Below are 21184 nucleotides of genomic sequence, written 5' to 3' on the forward strand. Positions count from 1 at the left end.
CTTCAGCGTGAATCATGAGCTAATTATTGTTCCTAAAACTGTAAAGCAAATTAATTATGCCTACTCAGCAGCTAGAGAACATGAAGGATCCAGCACCTGCCTTGTGTTCAAATATAGACTATTTAGAGACAAGAGGTGTGTTTGATTTTTCTGCTTGCCAGAACATATTCTCTCAAGTTTCTTCAAGCACAGCAGGTTCTCTCGTGAGGATATATACATGAGTAAAATGAGAAGCAGGGATCTCATAGGACCCTAAGGACGGAAGCTAGTGGATACCAGGACTTTGGTGGAAATGAGACTGTATCCAAAGCAAGGCCCGGAATGGTGGCCCAAGCCTGTAATCCCAGCACTTGGAGAGGCCGAGGCGGGTGGATAGCTTAAGTTCAGGAGTTTGACACCAGCCTTGGCAACATAGTGAGACCTTGTCTCTACAAAATAATAAATAAATACCTAAATAAAAAACAAATACAAAGCATTTCTAGGAGCTCATTCAGCAGTAGCAGTGGGGCTCTATTTAGGAGAACCCCAGGGGAAGAGCGGGCTTTTGAGTGACCTGGGTGCCTTGGAGGGACGAACAGCAGTGGGAACCTCCATTATGTCCTGGGATGGAAAGCTGACAGGTCACGAAATGCAATGGTTAAGGAGCCAACACAAGTGTCAGTTGTCTTTTGAGGATCCAGGCCACGTGCTCACTACAGAGACAGAGACAGTGAGGACAGAGATATTAGATAATAACTTCTTACCTTGGAAAATTATAGCATGAAAAAGATAAATCCGGGCCGGGTGTGCTGGCTCATGCCTGTAATCCCAGCACTTTGGGAGGCCAAGGCAGGCGGATCACCTGAGGTCAGGAGTTCAAGACCACCCTGGCCAACATGGTGAAACTCTGTCTGTACTAAAAATACAAAAATTAGCCGAGCATGTTGGTGCGTGCCTGTAATCCCAGCTACTCAGGAGGCTGAGGCAGGAGAATCGCTTGAACCTGGGAGGCAGAGGTTGCAGTGAGCAGAGATCGCGCCACTGCACTCCAGCCTGGGTGACAAATCGAGACTCCATCTCAAAAAAAACAAAGATAAATCCCAGTTTGGGATTAGTCAGTTTAACTATTAACATTTTAAAAGCTTGTATTTGAGTCATGGTAGAAAAACAAACAAACAAACAACAATAATAACTGTGGTGGATTGCATTATTTATTCCAAATATTTGTTCCTCCTGTCTACTAGGCTAACTCCAAGGGGGCCCCTCCCTGGCACCCCACCTGGTGGGAGGAGTACACATCTTGCCCATTGAGGGCAGGGTTTGCTGCGTGGCTTTCTTTGTCTCATGGAATTTATACAATGCCTGAACAGATGTGTTAAGACCCATCCGTGTTCTGGGAGTTGAATGGTTCTGCCATTGCTTTGTTCCACAAGACTAAGATAGAGGCTGTTCCTTCAGCCCGTATTGCAGAACAACAACAAAAAAAATGCAGAGTGAAATCAGACCCACTGCCAATACGTATATGAGCAAGAAATAAATATTTGATGTTGTAAGGCACTAGGATTTTGGAGGACGTGTATTATTGCAACATAATCTAGCTTAAGCTGATGGATGTGGCTATTAGGACCAGAAACGTGATGCTGATCTATTAAAAGTCCCGAAATACATAGCATGTTTCCTGCAACAACGCTTTGCCTGCAACAAGAAAAATGGACAGAATGAACTTGTGACTTTTGTTAAGAAGCAGGAAAACAAAACATTGGTAGCATGAGTTTGCTTCTATTGCTTGCATCTGACACGGGACTACAAGAAATACATAAATACCAAAAACTATTTCCAGCCTAAAAGTAGAATTGAAATAAAATATGGGAGGTCCAGATATTACAAAGTTAGAATTTGGAGTAAAGAAGATGACAAAGTAAGGAGAACAGGGTAAAAGCTGTTAGAGAAGCAATTCTTCTCGAAATCTTCACATTGGTTCTACACCCTTGGTATTTTCTACTTCTTCCTTGCCTCTCTGGAGTGGCTAAGACAGAAGGTGAGGGGACCGGGGGTTGCCAGTCACAGTGGAGGGCACAGGTACGGTACGTGTACTCAGTGCTTAATGCAGACATCCAGCTCTTTTCTGCCACTCAATTGCCAGCGTGCTGGAGGTCAGACCCGTCCTCTTCAGCCAGGAGATTATAACAGCCTCGGGAGAATCTTACCAATATCTTAAGACACTGACATTAAGGGGTCCCCCAACAAATGTCTGCACACCTCACACTCTAGTGTGAAAGTCACCAAGTCCCAATCATGAACTCAGAACTTCCAATCAGTTTTGTATTCCTCAGCTTTTTTTTTTTTTTTTTTTTGTGAGGCAGAGTGTCGTGCTGTTCACAAGCTGGAGTGCAGTGGCCCAATCTCAGCTCACTGCAACCTCCGCCTCCCGGGTGCAAGCAATTCTCCTGCCTCAGCCTCCCGAGTAGAGTAGCTGCGACTACAGGTGCACACCACCACGCCCGGCTAATTTTTTTGTATTTTTAGTAGAGATGGGGTTTCACCATGTTGGTCAGGCTGGTCTCAAACTCCTGACCTCAGGTGATCCGCCCACCTCGGCCTCCCAGAGTTCTGGGATTACAGGAGTGAGCTACTGCGTCCGGCCTTCTCAGCTCTTAAACTGTGCAGGCTGAGGATTAGCACACAGCTGAGAAGACTGAAACAAACAGAAAAGAATCAACTTGGAGAAAATAGAGACCATTCAGGAAGAAAAACACTTTTATATATAATTAAAAACTTTAAATATATATAAAACATACATTAAAATTTTTAAATAAAGTTTTATGTATAATTTAAAACTTTAATATGTGTAACATATATATTTATGTTATCTTATCTTGTCCCGGTACTGAGGTTTCTTCTTTCTACTCCATGACCTACCACTTGGATCAGCTGAGAATCCTCATTTCACCCTCACAGAAATGTTCTTTGACTTACTCTTGGGAGCTGAAGGTAGATTATGTTAAGTTTAGACCCAGGAAGTTTTGGGTAGCCTACTTGCCTGACCATTCACTGCTGAACCCAGATCCTGCTCCACAAATGGATGCCTCAGTGATGTGCTCCCACGTTTCCAGGTTTCAACAATGGCCTTGTTCCTGACCTTTCCAGAAGGGATGCTCTTACACATCCGGGGAATCTAAACCCAGAGATTCAGTTGAATTTCTTCTCCCAGGACAGCAATTTACTTGTTTGCTACTCAGTCAAAACGGAGCGATGCATTTTTTGAGGATACAAACATGAGTTGGAAATCTATAAAGAAAAGCAAAGGAATCACTAACGCAGAAGTCTGGGGAGGGATTTCCTGAAGGTGGAGGCTAGGGGCTATCTTAGAGGAGAGTATCAAAGGGTGCTTCTAAGCTACGGACATGATCCTCCTTCTGAGCCTGAGAGAAGAGTATGCAGGGATTAATTTCATTCTTCTCCTGTTGGTACATACATGGTTTCTATTCTATTATGCATGATACATTTCACAAAAAATTTATTATTCTGATTTTAAAAAGAGTCAAATAACAGTGAATGATTTAAGAAAACAAACCAAATCAAAAGACTGAGGAAGCTCTGTGTTCAAAAAACAAGCAAAAAAGGGTACATACATATGCACACATCCACAGAAACATGCACTCACACACACACACACACACACATTTGCCTGTGTCCATATAAAATGCCCATGGAAGGATCCATTAGAAAATGGTACTCCAAACTGCAAATGGGCCGCCTGGAGACCAGGGTGATAGAACTCTCACATTCTGTCCTTTTATAGTTTTGAATTTTGCCGCACTTGAAAGTTTTGCTTAGAAAAAAACAAACAAACAAACAAAAAACACCCTTTTTTTTAAATAAAAATAAAGAAGCCTGATAAAACCAAAGAAAATGTTATGGAGGATGCAGAATCATATCTTGCTGATAGGAGAGCAAATTGGTAAACCTCATTGGAAAGCAATTTGGAAATATCTCACCAAATTGAGCCAGCAACTACACTCCTAGGTATATGCTCTAGAAAAACTTCTTTCGGCCGGGCACAGTGGCTCACGCCTGTAATCCCAGCACTTTGGGAGGCTGAGGTGGGCAGATCACGAGGTCAGGAGATCAAGACCATCCTGGCTAACACGGTGAAACCCCGTCTCTACTAAAAATACAAAAAATTAGCTGGGTGTGGTGGCGGGCACGGTGGCGGACGCCTGTAGTCCCAGCTACTCAGGAGGCTGAGGCAGGAAAATGGCGTGAACCTGGGAGGCAGAGCTTGCAGTAAGCCGAGATTGCGCCACTGCACTCCAGCCTGGGTGACAGAGCAAGACTTCGTCTCAAAAAAATAAAAAAAATTACCTGGTGTGGTGACATGCACCTATAGTCCAGCTACTTAGGAGGCTGAGGGATGAGCATCTCTTGAGCTCAAGAGTTGGAGGCTGTAGGGAGCTATGATCAGGCCATCGCACTCCAGCCTGGGTGAGAGTGAGACGCCATCTCTTAAAGAAAAAAAAAAAAGTTATCATGCCAGACTCCCTTGTTTCTTGGGATAAGTTTTCTCCCAAGAGATGCTTCCAATATTCACTAAAAAAAAAAAAAAAAAAAAAAAAAAAAAAAGTTTCCAGGAAGACCTGCCTTATCAGGCCTCCCCACCCCAGGTAAGGGCTAAACCTCCACCCCTCCACTCGGCCCCAAGATGAGATCCCAGTCCAGGTGCATGTAGAGTAATGGGCTTGGGGTCAAGGTGCAGAAGGTTCTGGCACCAGTAGACAGCTGTGCTGAAGTTTGGGGTCAGGATTGAGGCTGTGCAGGTTTCTCCACTGCCCAGGAGAGCTGGGTGTCTGCCCCCTCCATCCAGCGTGCCCAGCAGAGCTACAGGGACAGTGGCTTCGGATGAGCAACAGTCACCGAGGAATATGCTGAGCGAGTAGAGTCCAGGTCTGCATTCTGGAAGCTTAGGGTTAAGGGACTTAATAGGGCCAGTGCCTGGGACCTCTATACAACGCAGAATTGTGGAAAGCCTGCTTCCCACAGCAGGCTTCGGTGGTGACGGTTTTTTGTTGGGAAATCAGCAAGCCTTCTCTTTGCCTTTTTTGGAGACAGAGCAATCGGGCTTATGTGCTTGGGAAAGATGTGTTGGAGAATATGCTTTTCATTACATTACACAGAGGCAGACGAAGCTGAGGGTCAGGCCCAGGTCTCTGGAGCTGAGGCTTTAGTACCAATTTCCTCTGGAGGGGCGGCTGCCTGATGCACACTACTTTCCCAAGAATTTGACACTGTAAGACTCAGGACACGGGAATGAGAGGCTTGGAGAGTCCCGATGTCATCTCTTCCATTGGCTTTTTTCTTCCCTTCTCTTTTGATCTTCCCGCCCCAGGCCCGCCGTTTGTTTTCCATTATCCAGCTTCCTGCTCTCATGTCCAGAGTCCCAGGGCTCCAGTGCCCTGGCCCCCATCGGTGCCAGGGCTGCCCAGAAGGCAGACAAATCAGAGGCGTCGTAGCCTGGCGTCTCCTCTCGCATGTCGAGGGCCGCTTTCACCATCTGCTTTCAATGAAGTGTGGGTTTCGGTACATATTATGGAAACAGAAATGGAAAAACCATCGGGGTCCCTCCTGCAAAAACAATCATTATCCACTGAAATGAGCTCTTAGGAACTTCCGGGTGGAGAGCACATCACTATTAATGAAGAAGAATTCAGACAGGAATTCTGGCCGGGCTGGACAGACAGGAGAGGGAAGAAGAAATGGAATGTTCTGACTCACCCGGCAGTTAAGAGGAGAGTCCCTTAATAGAGCAAACAGAACAGTCCTACAGCCGCGGCTGTGGAATCTGCTGCCAGCCTGGTTTCTCTCTGACTCCGAATGTGGCTTTCAGGGCTATGGTGCTGGGGAGGTGGGCTCCATCACCCGAGGAACACCTAGCCCGCGACAGAGGAGATACGAGCACAAAGGCTGGGAATGCCATCTGCACTAGCAGGACCTGGCCAGCCCGGGTCTGCCGGTGCCAGGGAGGGCTAGGCCTCAGAGCCAGACTCACACCAGCCTTCCTGGAGGAATTTGCCATCCTTCACTCTCCCTCGCCCTGTGTACCCCATGTGCTGAGGAGTTGCAGTGTGAAGACAGGAGCCTCAACAAGTCTGCAGTTTAGCGAGCAAGAAAAGGAAGCATCAAAGCTGCATTCAAACTTAGTGAGGATGGGGAGAAAGAGGAGTTTCCACAATGCCCTTGGTATTTTCTCCTCCTGAGAGAAGAGCCAGCCAGCGCTGCCCGTTCTAGAGAGTGGTATATGCATGCATCCTATGTGTGATTGCAGGACTGGGGCATGGTGCATGTGTGTGTGTGTGCATGTGTGTGTGTGTGTATCAAAAGCCCACTTTCCCTCCGGTCGCCCATGCCTGAAATTCTACATGTAAAGGCCATTCTCTTCTTCCCTCTTCAGACACCATCATCTCAAAGAGAATAATACTTTATGCTTTATCAGTAATTGGCATCATTGGGGAAATTCATTCATCAGACTCACCTCTTCATGGGAGCAAAAAGGGCTGAAAATGAGAATGCCGAGTACTGGTATGGGACCATGCAGGAGTGAGAGATGTGCTGGGCTTCCCAGCTGTGCTCAGGGATCCACACCTGAGTCCCAGCCTCTGTGCGGTGAGGGAGAGCAGATGAGCAGGGAAGAATGTGTCCTCCCTCCTCCCAGAGACCACCAATTTCAAGTCAATGCTTTTCAGGGAACAGTGTCTGTTGATAGGTAGCTGGTTTCCAAATCTGGATTCCTCATAGATGGGTCTGGCTTGGGACCCCCTCATTTCCAAATCCTGCACTTTCCATCAGCTGGCATCTCCATGTGTCTAGGGCTTAACTATTCTCAACCTGCTTCTGTTAAAATGGTGCAAAAGTAATTGCACCAACATAATACATAACTTCTCTCATGGATCCTCACAACAACGTGAACACATGGTCATTTTTACCTGTTGGGAAAAGACAGCGAGTGAAGCCAGGCATGGTGGCTCAAGCGTGTCATACCAACTACTTGGGAGGCTGAGGTGGGAGTATTGCTTGAGGCCAGGAGTTCAAGACTAGCCTGGGCAACATAGCAAGATTCCCCCATCTCAAAAATGAAAGAAAGAGAGAGAAAGGAAGGAAGCAAGGAAGGCAGGAGGAAGAAAGGAAGGACAAAACCAGCAAGAAAGAGTCTGAGGGGGAAAGGATGAGGAAACTCCTTCCCTCAGTTCCCTAAGCACCATGCTGCACACACCTGCAGGCACCTCACTGCATCAGAACCCAGAGTGCAGGAAGGAGCCATTCATCTTCCTGGGAATGAGTCTTCCAGATGCAACACTGTAGCAACAGTAACTATTATCTCTGGCACAACGTTGCTTACAAAACAGAGGGCCCTCAGAAACTTCAAGGCCAGCTATTGAACTCTGTCCTGATGCAGGCACACACATTAGTTCAGTAATTACAATGCTGCAGTAAAGAACTCCTTAATTCTTCCCAGGCCGAGGGAAGGTGCAGATGGCTGGGAAGGTCTGCCCTTCTTCCCTGGCATTGAAGAGGATAGGGACTGCTTGTCTTCTTGGTGGGCGGGCTATTTATTTACTCAGCTCTCTGGATAGCCTCAGAGTGGTAGGCTTAAATAAACCAGAGCATGGGGGTGGCACGTGCTGGGAAGGTGGGAAGGGAGCCTCCTGTCCCACTCAGGTCTCTCCTGAGTTTGGAGCCACCTTGCAAATCACAAATTCCACGGCCAGAGAGTCATGGTTCCAGCAACTCCCCTTGTCACATACAGGCCCGGAGCCAATTCAGCAAAGACAGGAGACATTGCAAACCAAATGGTGAGCTCAAACAAGTCACCATGGCCAGGTGAGGTGGCTCACACCTGTCATCCCAGCACGTTGATAGGCTGAGGTGGGCAGATAGATCACTTGAGCCCAGGAGTTCAAGACTAGCTGGGCCAACACGGTGAAACTGCGTCTCTGCTAACAACACAAAAATTAGCCGGGCTTGGTGGGGTGTGCCTGTAGTCCCAGCTACTCGGGAGGCTGAGGCAGGAGAATTGCTTAAACCCAGGAGGCGGAGGTTGCAGTGAGCCGAGATAACACCACTGCACTCCGAGTTAGACCCTGCCTCAAAAACAACAACAACAACAAAACCCCCAAAACAAACAAAAGCCCCAAAACCCAACAAACAGAAAAACCCCCCAAACAGACAAACAAAAAAACCCAAGTCACCAAGCAGCCATCAAAGCTCCCCTTGCTTTGTTACACCAACTTAGGCGCTTGCTCATCAATCACTGCTCATTCTTCAGTCTATTCCTGAGTGCTTGCTTTGGAATTTACTGTTATTTTTTGTCTCATACTAGATTGTTCCAAGTGGGGCCTATTCTTTCTAATTTTTAATATACATTCCCATATAGTTCACTGAAAATGTTGGACACTCATCAGATCATCTGGATATGATAATTTTGGGTGGGTGGGAGGATGGTGTGATTTGTCCTGGCTACACTGGAATTTTAGAGATCTCTTTTTATTTATTAACTTTTTTTTTGTAGAGACAAGGTCTTGCTCTGTCCCACAGGCTGGAGTGCAGTGGTACAATTGCAGCTCACTGCAACCTCCAACTCCTGGGCTCAAGCAATCCTCCTACCTCTGCCTCCCAAGTAGCTGGGATTACAGGTGTGCACCATTACGCCTGGCTGATTTTAGGAATTTAAAACCAGACTACATCTTTGCTAAAAGTTTCTTTTCACCTTTTGGGGTTCACTTAACTAGTTCAGACACTGTTTGGCAATTCTGGTTCAACAGGACTTGAGAGTGCTCTGGGACTAATTGAGCCAAGTACCATACTATGAATCTGGTTGGTGACTAATGTACTTGGAACTAATAGGAAAGAGTTAGTTTATTTTGGCTCAGTGATCTGGCCATCCATTGCTTAGTGACCACAAATTATGACCCATAGAAGAAGTGAAGTAATTTATGTATAATCATAGAACAGCTAACACCTAGACAGAGGTTCTTCTGAGCCAGGCATCATGCTAAGAACTTTGCATATATTAACTCATTTAATCCTAAAAACAACCGGCTGAGGTGAGTTTTATCGTTATCCCCATTGTGCAGATAAGGAAACTTAGGCAGAGAGAGGTAAGCAATTTCTCCAAGGTCACACAGGGTTAGCTGGACCTTATATAGACCCAAGACTCACTCCCTGTCTTGCCTTGCACATTGGCAAAGGCTAACCACGATTTTTAATGAACTCTGGGCAATTAATGGAGTTGATTAGCCATGGCCGAATTTGTGCTGCCACCATGAGGAGGAAGAATCATAGTCCACCCAGACTGATGAGAACTCAAGAACCAGGAAAGGCAAGGTGAATGTGAAGCTGAGGTCTGTGTCTCCACTCAAGGACCAAACAGGAAATTCAGGGTGGGAGGGGGGCTCTGTCCAGTCTCCCAGCAGTGACCAGGGACAATGAGCTGGGCTTGGGCACCGCAGGGCTTAATTGTGGACTGTACCATGTTAACTGAGCTCAGAGTCCAAAGGCTAAAGTGAAACAGAAAGCCAGGCCGACTGTCTGGCTGGGTCATCTGCCCAAGAGGATTAGAGGAGGCAGAGCAACGCAGGTGTGAGTTAGCAGGGTGGAAAAACGAACCCAGCGTGCAGGCGCAGCTAGGAAGAGGTGGGGACAGATGCCCTCCGAGCGTGCCGCACTACTTCTCACGGGAAACCTTCAGGCCTGGGGAGTCTCTGGGGCGTGGTGAGGGAGGTGCTGTTCCTCCTCTCATATTCCTGGCTTGGCAGAGCCTGGTCCTGAAGTTGGGATATGGTCTAGTTACTAATATATTCTGTTAGGACATGACCAGGACACAGGAATCCCAGCTCACCGCATCCCCACCTGGGTTCAGAGAAGCAGATTGGATAGTGGGTAGACGGATGGCCTTTCGAAGCAGATAAACCTGGGCTCAGACTTTGGCCTCCGTTAACTCTTAGCTATGTGACCTTGGGCAAATCTATAACCTCCCTCTAAGCCTCAGTCTTCCCAGTTATAAAATGGGAATATTAATAAAACATGTAACTAACCAAGTTAATGTAGTAGTTAAATGCCATAAGAGGTGCAGGATAGTTTGCAGAAGGGTTGACTTGCACTAAATGATACCTCTATTTGCTGTTGTTATCAGTGTCAGGAATAACAAACGTTATTGGCTGGAAGGTGGCAAGGAGAGGGCAGGACTGAGCTAAATCATCCTTCTAATTGTTTGCGGGGCTCTCTTTTCTTCCTCTACTTCTAACTACTTGGATATGAGCCCTTCCAAAGGATCTCCCCTCCCCCAGAATCCCAAGCAAATGCCAGGTGCTTAAGGGACAGCAGGGTGGTGGCTCAGGAGGAAGCCCTAGGTCTTCTCCCACAACCAACTCTCACCTCAGTTCTTGCCTCAGCCAGAAGAGCTGCTGTGGGTCCCTTGATCCAAATAGCCGTAATAAAGCTAAGCTGCCTCGGATTTCTAAGGCCATTTTCTCAGAAGAGTCCCGTGGGCCCCTTTGAGTCAATCCTGGGAAGCCAACGGGGTGGAAGGAGAGTCAGGCTCCACGAGGTCAGGACTGTCAGCTCAGAGTCTGTTCCTGGCCCTTCCTAGCCTCACCTGGGTCTAAGTACACTCCCTGGCCCCACAAATGCCCCGTTAGCTATCGGCATCACCTGCTGAGCTCCCAGCCTCTTTGCGAGGTACTCCTTATTCTCCCAACTTTCAAACAATAGAAACACAAAATCTGTGTTTCTGTGTTTGGACACAACTCTCATCACTTTGGATAGGTGCCTCCAGCTGTATGATGAGACGTGGGCTCTGCTCACTCACCGTGACCTCGAAACCCTTGAGACCCCTGTGGAGCAGAGCACGTCCTCACCCCCAGCAGCCCAGCCTCCTCCTGGGACCCCCTTCTGTCCCATCAAGGGACATCTCTGATACCTGGGAGACCTGGGCACCGGAGCCCCTTGCTCACCCGCCCCTGCCCAGTGAAGAATGAATGACTTCAGGATCCACTGCTTAACAAAGAAACACATGAAGGGGCCTGATTTTCCCGGCTGCTAAGAGGGGAAAGGAAGCTGGGCTCTGTGAATCACACAATGCCATCCAAACAATTCAAGGAAATGTCCAAGGGAAGGGACCAAAATAGCCCAGCACATCCCTGCATGCTGGGAGAGTCAAGAAAATGAAAGCCGGGGTCTGTCCAGCACAAGGAGATGGGACATTTAAAAAAAGAAAAGACAGTTTCCCCACAGCAGAGGAAGCTGCCATTTATAAATATTTACTGAGACAAAGTTGTGCATTCACTTCCAAGCCCAGGAAGGAAATATTCCAGGGCAGAGGTAGAGGGCTGGGTGCTGGAGGCCAGCTCTCCCCTGCCGGGGAGCCAGCCACCGTGCCCATCAATCTGATCCTCAGCTCTGGGTTACGTGACAGATTGTGGGTAGCTTGACATAGGCCACGATGAGACGAGCCGCACTGCAGAAATGGGCAAGTGTCACACAGGAGGGCTCCTCTCCCCACCACCACAGGACCGACAGTTCCACGTTTACCAGCACGTCACTGGGCGGAGAGACCAGTAAGGGACCCAGCACATCCCGGCAGGTGGCAGGACTTCACTCCTGGTGGGTTTTGGCTTGACTGTGGATGCCCAGGAAGACGAGCCTTTGGCCCAGGCTATGTCCTCCAGGGGAAGGACTTTGTTGGCAGGGAAGTTTGAATAGAGATGCTAACTCTCCAAGTCTTCTCTCTCTCCCTCTTTTCTAACAGAGTCAATTCTGAAAAGCTCTCTCTGGAGGAAAGAGTCTTCAAGACCCAGCTAACTAAACATGGAGCCCAGGAGAGGATAAACAGTATCTGTTATCATACTCATTATCCTTGGCTTCAAAGGACTCAACATGTTTACAAAGAGAACACGAGAGTTCTCTATGTTTATTTTAAAGTATGGACTTTAATAAACAGTCTTAAAAAAAAAAAACCAAATAACACACGGGGAACGAAATCTTCTTTCTGTGTTTTATGCATCAGTCAAAACATAACACTCCCTTTGGCTTTGGCTTAAATGAGTTTTGTTTCTTCACTAAAGTTCACCGTTTATAAAATACATACACTTTATTGACTTTGATCTCCCCACTGGCACAGCTTGAGGTTGGTTCAAAGTTCTATAGAGTTAAACACAACCACATGTGACTGAGGCAGCTCTTGTGGCCCGTTTGCCAATGTCTGCAAAGGCAAGACAGGGATCAGAAACTTTAGAGAGGCAAGCGATGCCAAGATCAAGGGTGTGCCCCCGACTCCGAGGAGACCTCAGCTTCCTCCTCCTGGCCTGCTTCTGGGTAGCCAGAACTTTTACCAGGATGGAGAGGTGGGCAACGTGGCACAGGCCCACACTGTCTCCCAGAGGTGAGGAGTATGCCAGCCGAATTGGCTCTCTCTAATCTTCCCAGACTTGAGACACTTGGAAGAAAATGCATGTCTTTGCAGATTTTTTTTAAAAAGTAAAATTCATACTCCTTAGTTACAAGAAGTCAAAAGTATAGGCATTTAAAATCTATGTGCTTGTGCACCCGTGCGTAGAGGTATATAGGTAAGCACGCAGATGAATGATAGAGATGAATAGATAGATGGACAGACAGACAGATAGATGATAGGTAATAGATAGACGATAGTTAAATTGATAGGTGATAAATAATAGATAGATGATAGGTAAATGACAGTAGATAATAGTAGATGATAAATAGTAGGTAAGTAGATAGGTAGATGGATGGATGTAAAATATAAAGGAGTTTAATTGAGCAATGAATGATTTGTGAATTCAGGCAGCCCCCAGAGTCACAGCAGAGTCACAGAGACTCCAGGGATGTCTCGTGGCCAGAACACATTTATAGACAAATAAAAGAGGGAAATGATATACCGAAATCAGCAGTGAGGTAAAGAAAGAGCTGGATTGGTTACAGGTTGGCATTTGCCTTATTTGAACACAGTTTGAACACTTAGCAGTCTATGAGTGGTTGAAGTGTGGCCACTGGGATGGGCCAAGACTCAGCTACTGTTACAGGTGCATACTACTAAGTTAGGTTTTCAGTCTTGTCTGCCTATTAAGCTAGGTTGCAGTTCATCCACAAGGACTCAAATATAGAAGTATGGAGTCCTTCTCTGTGGGCGGAAAGCCACTCAGGTGCTGAAGCAAGAGACTGAAGGCACAGGCTGTTCCAATATAATAAAGAAAATAGTTAGGATAACAGAAAGTTATATGAGTAATAGAATATAGAGATGATTATATATGGATATTATAAATCATTAGTTTTTAGTATTAATCTTTGTATTATTATTATTACCAAAGAAAAATCAGGCCATACAGAGTTAGGAACTGAAGGGACATTGTGAGAAGTGACCAGAAGACAAGAGTGTGAGCCTTCTGTATGCCCAGATAAGGGCCGCTTGAGGGCTCCTTGGTCTAGCGCTAGAGCCAGTGCCTGGGAAGGCACCCGTTATTTAGCAGACTGGGAAAAAGAGTCTCCCTTTCCCTGGGGGGAGTCAGAGAACACTCTGCTCCACCAGCTCTTGTGGGAGGCCTGACATTAGCCAGGCCTGCCCACAGTCATCCAGAGGCTTGAACGTCTCCCTGTGATGCTGTGCTTCAGTGGTCACGCTCCTTGTCCACTTTCATATCCCACCTGTACACCTGGCTCCTCCTTTTAAGTTCTTAAAAGATAGCAGTAACAGAATTAGTGAAAGTATTAAAGTCTTTTATCTCTTTGATAAGTGCATAGAAGAAATGCTGACATATGCTGTCCTCCCTCTCTGCTTCCGCTACCACAAAGGGAAAGGCCCCCTGTCACGTGGACGTGTGACTTGCTTGACCTTATCAATCATTTGAGATGACTCACACTCCTTACCCTGCCCCCTTGCCTTGTATACAATAAATAGCAGTGCGTCCAGGCATTTGGGGCCACTACCAGGCTCCACACATTGGTGGTAGTTCTCCTCTGGGCCCAGCTGTCTTTTCTTCTATCTCTTTGTCTTGTGTCTATTTTTCTAAGATCTCTCGTCTCCGCACACAAACAGAAAACCCACAGGCCCTGTAGGGCTGGACCCTACACTTCTCAGGCCATATTTAGTTTGCTTTAACAGATAGATGTATACATAGATAGATGATAGATAGATAGATAGATAGATAGATAGATAGATAGATGTAAATTCTCTGTCAACTCTCTGATTTTACTCTTCCTGCAAGAAAATTTTCTATCATTTTCTGCAGGCACTGGGGTTGCCTACCTGGCAGCCATTGTCCCCTTCTTCTGTGGTGACAGAGTCCTGATTCAGTTCAGTTCCATCTCTCTTCCTGAGGACTCAGAGTTAAATCTGTTTGTTCTAAGTCAGTCCTGGTGACCCCAGTACCCTTGCCTGGGACTGGTTCAGTATTTGATAGGAGATCATTTCTTTCTTTCTTTTTTTTGAGATGGAGTCTCACTCTGTTGCCCAGGCTGGAGTGGCTCACTGCAGCCTCCACTTCCCAGGTTCAAGCAATTCTCCTGCCTCAGCCTCACAAGTAGTTGGGATTACAGGCATCTGCCGGCATGCCTGGCTAATTTTTTGTATTTTTAGTAGAGATGGGGTTTCACCATGTTGGTCTGGCTGGTCTCAAACTCCTGACCTCAGGTGATCTGGCAGCCTCGGCCTCCCAAAGTGCTGGGATTACAGGTGTGAGCCACATTGCCCAGCCGGAGACCATTTCTAATCAATGAGATATGATGGATGATTAGCTTGTGGACTACTGACAGGAGAAGACTTTTCCTCCCCAAATAAAGGGAATTAGGAAAGAACTCTTTTGTTTTTCTGTCTCCAGGATGTTTGAAGCTACTGCAGTTGTCTTAAAACCATGAGGGCAGCTAATCGAAGATGAAGAGTGAAATGATGGAGAAATTGAAGTCTTTACTTAACATTCAGTTAATCCACTGAATGAATCAACTGTAAAATTGACCTCATTCTGGACTTCCTGTTATAAAAGAAATAAATTCTCTTACTATTCAGGGTTTTTTTTTTTTGCGGGGGGAGAGTAACGGCTTTATTAAAATATAATTCAGATACTATATAATTCACTCATTTAAAGTGCACCACCCAGGGCTTTTTAGTATATTCACGGGGTTGTGCAACCATTACCACAAATCATTTAGAAAACATGTCCATCGCCTCCAAAGCTATGCCACTCCCCATCCTCCCCTTTACACCAGCCCTAAAAACCACTAATTCTGTCTCTGTGAAATTGCCTATTGTGGATATCTTATTTTATTTTATTTTTTTGAATCGGTGTCTTGCTCTGTCACTCAGGCTGGAGCAGTGGCATGATCTCAGCTCACTGCAACCTCCGCTTCCCAGGTTCAAGCAATTCTCCTGCCTCAGCCTCCTGAGTAACTGGGATTACAGGCGTGTGCCATCACACTCAGCTAATTTTTGTATTTGTAGTAGAGATGGGTTTCACCATGTTAGCCAGGCTGTTCTCAAACTCCTGACCTCAAGTGATACACATGCCTCGGCCTCCCAAAATTCTGAGATGACAAGTGTGAGCCACTGCTCCTGTCCTGTTTCTTTTTATAGCTGAATGATACTCCCTTGTATGTGTATACCACATTTGGCTTATTCTTTCGTTTGTTGATTGACATTTGGGTTGTTTCCACCTTTTGAGTTTCATGAATAATACTGCTATGAACATTTGTGTACAGGTGTGTCTCATTTTATTGCACTTTGCTTTCTTGTACTTTGCAGAGATTGTGTGTTTCACACATTGAAGATTTGTGGCAACTCTGCAACAAGCAAGTCTGTCAGTGCCATTTTCACAACAGGGGCTCACTTCCTGTCTCTGTCATATTTTGGTAATTCTTGCAATATTTCAAACTTTTCATGATTATTATATCTTTTATGTTGATCTGTGATCAGCAATCTTTGGTGTTACTATTGTTAATTGTTTCGGGGCTACACAAATCTCACCCACATAAGACAAGATGATGAACTGAATGGATAAATGTTGTGTGTGTTCTGATTGTGTGTCACTGGCTGTACCCTTGTCTCTCTCCTGCTCCTTGGCCTCGTATTCACTGAGACACGACAATATTGAAATTAGGTCAGTTAATAACCCTACGATGGCCTCTAAATGTTCAAGTGAAGGGAAGAGTCATATGTCTCTCACTTGAAATCAAAAGCTAGAAATGATTCAGTTTAGTGAGAAAGGCAAATCAGGCTGAAAGCCTCTGCGCCAAGCAGTCATCCAAGCTGTGAATGCAAAGGAAATGTTCTTGAACAAAATTAAGAGTGTTACTTTAGTGAACAAACAAATAATAAGAAAGTAAACCAGGCTTATTGCTGATGTGAAGAAAGTGTGAATGGATTAGAAGATCAAACCAGCCACAACATTTCCTTAAACCAAAGCCTCATCCAGAGCAAGGCCCAAACTCTCTCCAATTTTGTGAAGACTAAGAGAGGTCAGGAAGCTGCAAAAGAAAAGTTCAAAGCTAGAAGAGGTTGCTCCATGAAGTTTAAAAAAAGTAGTTGTCTCCATAACATAAAAGTGCAAGGCGAAGCAGCAAGTGCTGATGTAGAAGCTGTAGCAAGTTACCCAGATCTAGCTAAAATCATTGTTAAAGATCACTACACTAAACTACAGATTTTCAATGTAGACAAAACAGCCTTTTATTAGAAGAAGATGCCATCTAGGACTTTCATAGCTAAAGAGAAGTCAATGCCTGGCTTCAAAGCTTCAAAGGACAGGCTGTCTCTATTGTTAGGGGCTAATGCAGGTGATGACCTTAAGTTGGAGCCAATGCTCCTTGGCCATTCTGAAAATCCTAGGGCCCTTAAGAATTATGCTAAATCTACTCTGTCTGTGCTCTAGAAATTGGACAACAAAGCCTGGTGGGCAGCACATCTATTTACAGCATGGTTTACTGAGTATTTTAAGTCCACTGTTGAGACCTACTGCTCAGAAAAAGAGATTCCTTTCAAAATATTGCTGCTCATTGATAATGTACCTAGTCACCCAGGAGCTCTGGTGGAGATGTACAAGGAAATTAACGTTGTCTTCATGCCTGTTAACATGACATCCATTCTACAGCCCATGGATCAAGGAGTAATTTAGACTTTCAAGTCCTATTATTTAAGAAATACATTTTACAAGGCTTTAACTGCCATAAATGATTATTCCTCTGATGGATCTGGCCAAAGTAAACTGAAAACTTTATGGAAAGAATTTGCCTTTCTAGATGCCATTAAGAGCACTCATTATTCATGCAAGGAGGTCAACATATCTTTATTAACAAGAATTTGGAAGAAGTTGACTCCACCCTTCATGGATGACTTTGAGGGGTTCAAGACTTCAGTGAGGAAATCACTGCAGAAGTGATAGAAAGAGGAAGATAACTAGAATTAGAAGTCGAACCTGAAGATGTGACTGAATTTCTGCAATCTCGTGATCAAACTGGAATGAATAAGGGGTTCCTTCTTATGGATGAGCAAAGAAAGCCCTTGAGGAGCATTTTCTCCTCCTGGTGAAGGTGCTGTGAACATTGTGGAAATGACAGCAAAGGATCTCATGACACAGACTCAGTTGATAAGCAGTGGCAGGGTTTCGGAGGACTGACTCCAATTCTGAATAGAGTTCGGAATGTATGGGTAAAACACTATCAGACAACACTGCATGCTACAGAGAAATCTTTCATGAAAGGAAGAGTCAACTGGCACAGCAAACTTCACTGTTGTCTTATTTTAAGAAATTGCCACAGCCACCCTAACCTTCAGCAACCACCATCCTGATCAGTCAGCAGCCATCAACATCAAGGCAAGACCCTTCACCAGGAAAGAGATTAGAACTCACTGAAGTCTCGGATGATTGTTAGCATTTTTTAGCAATGAAGTATTTTCTTTTTTTGAGACAGAGGCTTGTTCTCTCGCCCAGGCTGGAGTGCAGTGGTGTGATCTCAGCTCACTGCAACCTCCGCCTCCCGGGTTCAAGTGGGTCTCGTGACTCAGCCTCCTGAGTAGCTGGGATTACAGGTGTGTGCCACCACTCCAGGTAAGTTTTCTATTTCATAGAGATGGTATTTCACCATGTTGGCCAGGCTGGTCTTTAATTTCTGACCTCAGGTGATCTGTCTGCCTCAGCCCCCTGAAGTGCTGGGATTACAGGCGTGAGCCACTGTCCCCAGACCAATAAAGTATTTAATTTTTTTTATTTCCATAGGTTTTTGGGGAACAAGTGGTATTTGGTTACATAAGTTAGTTCTTTACTCGTGATTTGTGAGATTTTGGTGCACCCATCTCTTGAGCAGTATACACTGAACCCAATTTGTAGTCTTTTATCCCTCACTCCCTTCCCACCCTTTCCTCCTGAGTCCCCAAAGTCCATTGTGTCATTCTTATGCTTTTACATCCTCATAGCTTAGCTCCCACCAATAAAGTATTTTTTAATTAAGCTTATTTTGTTAGACATAATGCTATTGCACACTTAACAGACCACAGTATAAGTAGAAACATAACTTTTATTTTATTGCTATTATTTTTGTAATATCTGTCCTAATGAGCATTATGTATTATCTTATTCATAGATTTGACTTGCAGTTTTCTAATGACTCATGATGTTGAGTATCTTTTCACGTGTTCATTGGCCATTTGTAGATGTTCTTGGAATAAACATCTACCCAAGACCTTTTTTTCTTTTAACTTTTGTTTTAGGTTTGGGGGTACATGTGTGGGTTTGTCGTACAGGTAAATTGCATGTCACGGGGTTTGGTGTTCAGATTAGTTCATCATCCAGGTAATAAGTATAGTACTCAACAGGTAGTTTTTGATCCTCTCCCTCCTCCCAGCCTTCACCCTCAAGTAGGCTCTGGTGTCTGTTCCCTTCTTTGTGTCCATGTATTTTCAATGTTTAGATCCCACTTATAAATGAGAACATGCAGTATCTGGTTTTCTGTTTCTGCATTAGTTCCCTTAGGATAATGGCCTCCAGCTGTATCCACGTTGCTGCAAAGGACATTATCTCATTCCCTTTTATGACTGTGTCGTATTCCATGTGTACACGTACCACTTTTTAAAAATTCAGTCTACCGTTGATAGGCATTTAGGTTGATTCCATGTCTTTGCTATTATGAGTGGTGCTGCGATGAACTTATCAGTGCATATGTCTTTATGGTAAAATGATTTCTATTCCTTTGGATGTATACCCAATAATGGAATTGCTTGGTCAAATGGTAATTCTGTTCTAAGTTCTTTGAGAAATTGCCACACTGCCTTCCACAATGGCTGGACTAATTTATATTCCTGCCAGCAGTTTATAAGTGTTCCCTTTTCTCTGCAACCTCACCAGCATCTGTTATTTTTTGACTTTTTAATACTAACCATTCTGACTGGTGTGAGATTGTATCTCATGTGGGTTTTGATTTGCATTTCTCTAATGATTAATGACGTTGTGCATTTTTTCATGTGTTTGCTGGCCACATGTATGTCTTCTTTTGAAAAATGTCTGTTCATGTCTTTTGTCAGCTTTTTAATGGGGTTGTTTGTTTTCTGTCTGTTAATTTATTTAAGTTCCTGGCAAAGATTCCATGATGAAGATGCCAAAAGCAATTGCAACAAAACCAAAAATTGACAAATGGGACCTAATTAAAGAGCTTCTGCACGGCAAAAGAAACTATCAACAGAGTAAACAGACAACCTACAGAATGGGAGAAAATATTTGCAAACTATGCATCCGACAAAGGTCTAATATCCAGAATCTTTAAGAAACTTAAAACTTTCATATGCACAGGAAAGGAAAAAAATTGTATTGACTCGCTTTATTGTGATAGTCACTTTATTGCGGTGGTCTGGAACCTGCAATATCTCCAAAGTATGCCTGTACAAGTTTTTGTAGGGCGATATTTTTCCATGTTTCTTTGATATATATCTCAAGGTGGAATTGTTGGGTTATTTAAGTAATCATAAGTAGGTTTATAATATATATTCTAGAGATTGTGGGCTATTCTACCAAGAAACAGGGCTGAGGGCTTAAAGACCTGAGTTTGTCACTTTCCCACCTCTGTAAATTCTCCAGCGCCATCAGAAGCAGCCAGCTGCATTCTTAAGGCTTTGCCTTCCGGGCCACTCTGCTGCAAGCAACCACAGGTAATTACGGATTCATCACAGGCACTGGAAGACTGAAAGAACAAAAAGCAGATGCTAAGATAACCCTGAAATTATTCACACCAGGAAGAAACTACCATCCCAGGCTGAAAGAACAAAAGGGAAGGAATATTGCTATCAGGACCTTGGTGTTGTAGGGATTCCACTTAAACCGCTGAGGGAAATCTCTACACAGCTAGTACTGCAGCCTCTGAGAATAGGGTGCCATGTTCTGGAGATCAGACCTTCAGGGGGACATTTTGTACTGCTAGTGCCTAGACGCTAAGGAGGGTGTTGATAGTGGTGGACCCTCATATTTAAAGGAGGATCTTCAGTCTAGCTGGTACCTGTACCTCTAAAAAGGAAGTCTGGCCATACCCTGGATGTCTGAGCTGGCAGCACAACCCAGTGGATATTCCAGTCACTCATGGGGCAGGGAGTGTGCCCCACAGACGCTCGAATGGTCCAGAAGCACTGGCTCAGGGTGAGAAAAAAAGCATAGCCCGCCTGGCTGTACAACTGCAAAGGGGACATGGTCCAGCTGCTGTGGACATCACTGAACAGGCACAGCATGGCAGGTGCTGGGAGCAGTCACACAGTGGGCAGCTAGAACCTTCTCCCTGCTGCTATGAGAGCAACACTGATTGGAACTGGACACTGGGGGGAGAAAAAAGCCTTTTTTGTCCACTTCCTACTTAGCCAATCTCCCCTGAATGCTTCCTATTGACAGAACCTAAAAGGAAGTCAGTTGGTGAGGGGACTAAGAAGTGGAGTTTGGAGATCTTCAGCTCCAAATGGAGCTGAGAGACCAGAGGGCAGAAGATGAAGAGCCAGAAAACCTGGATCCTGGCCCCAACCCAGCACTGACTGAGTGAGTAGACTTAAGACATTGCCTAAGCTTCTTGTGCCTCAATTTCCTTATTTTAAAAAGCCGGGTACTATCACTGACCTTAGAAGTCAGCTAGGAAGATAAATCAAGCCAATATATGTATAAGTGCTTTATAAACTCTAAGAGCCATTTCA

The sequence above is a fragment of the Pan troglodytes genome, chromosome 8 (assembly GCF_028858775.2).
Source record: "Pan troglodytes isolate AG18354 chromosome 8, NHGRI_mPanTro3-v2.0_pri, whole genome shotgun sequence".
Classification (NCBI taxonomy): Eukaryota; Metazoa; Chordata; class Mammalia; order Primates; family Hominidae; genus Pan; species Pan troglodytes.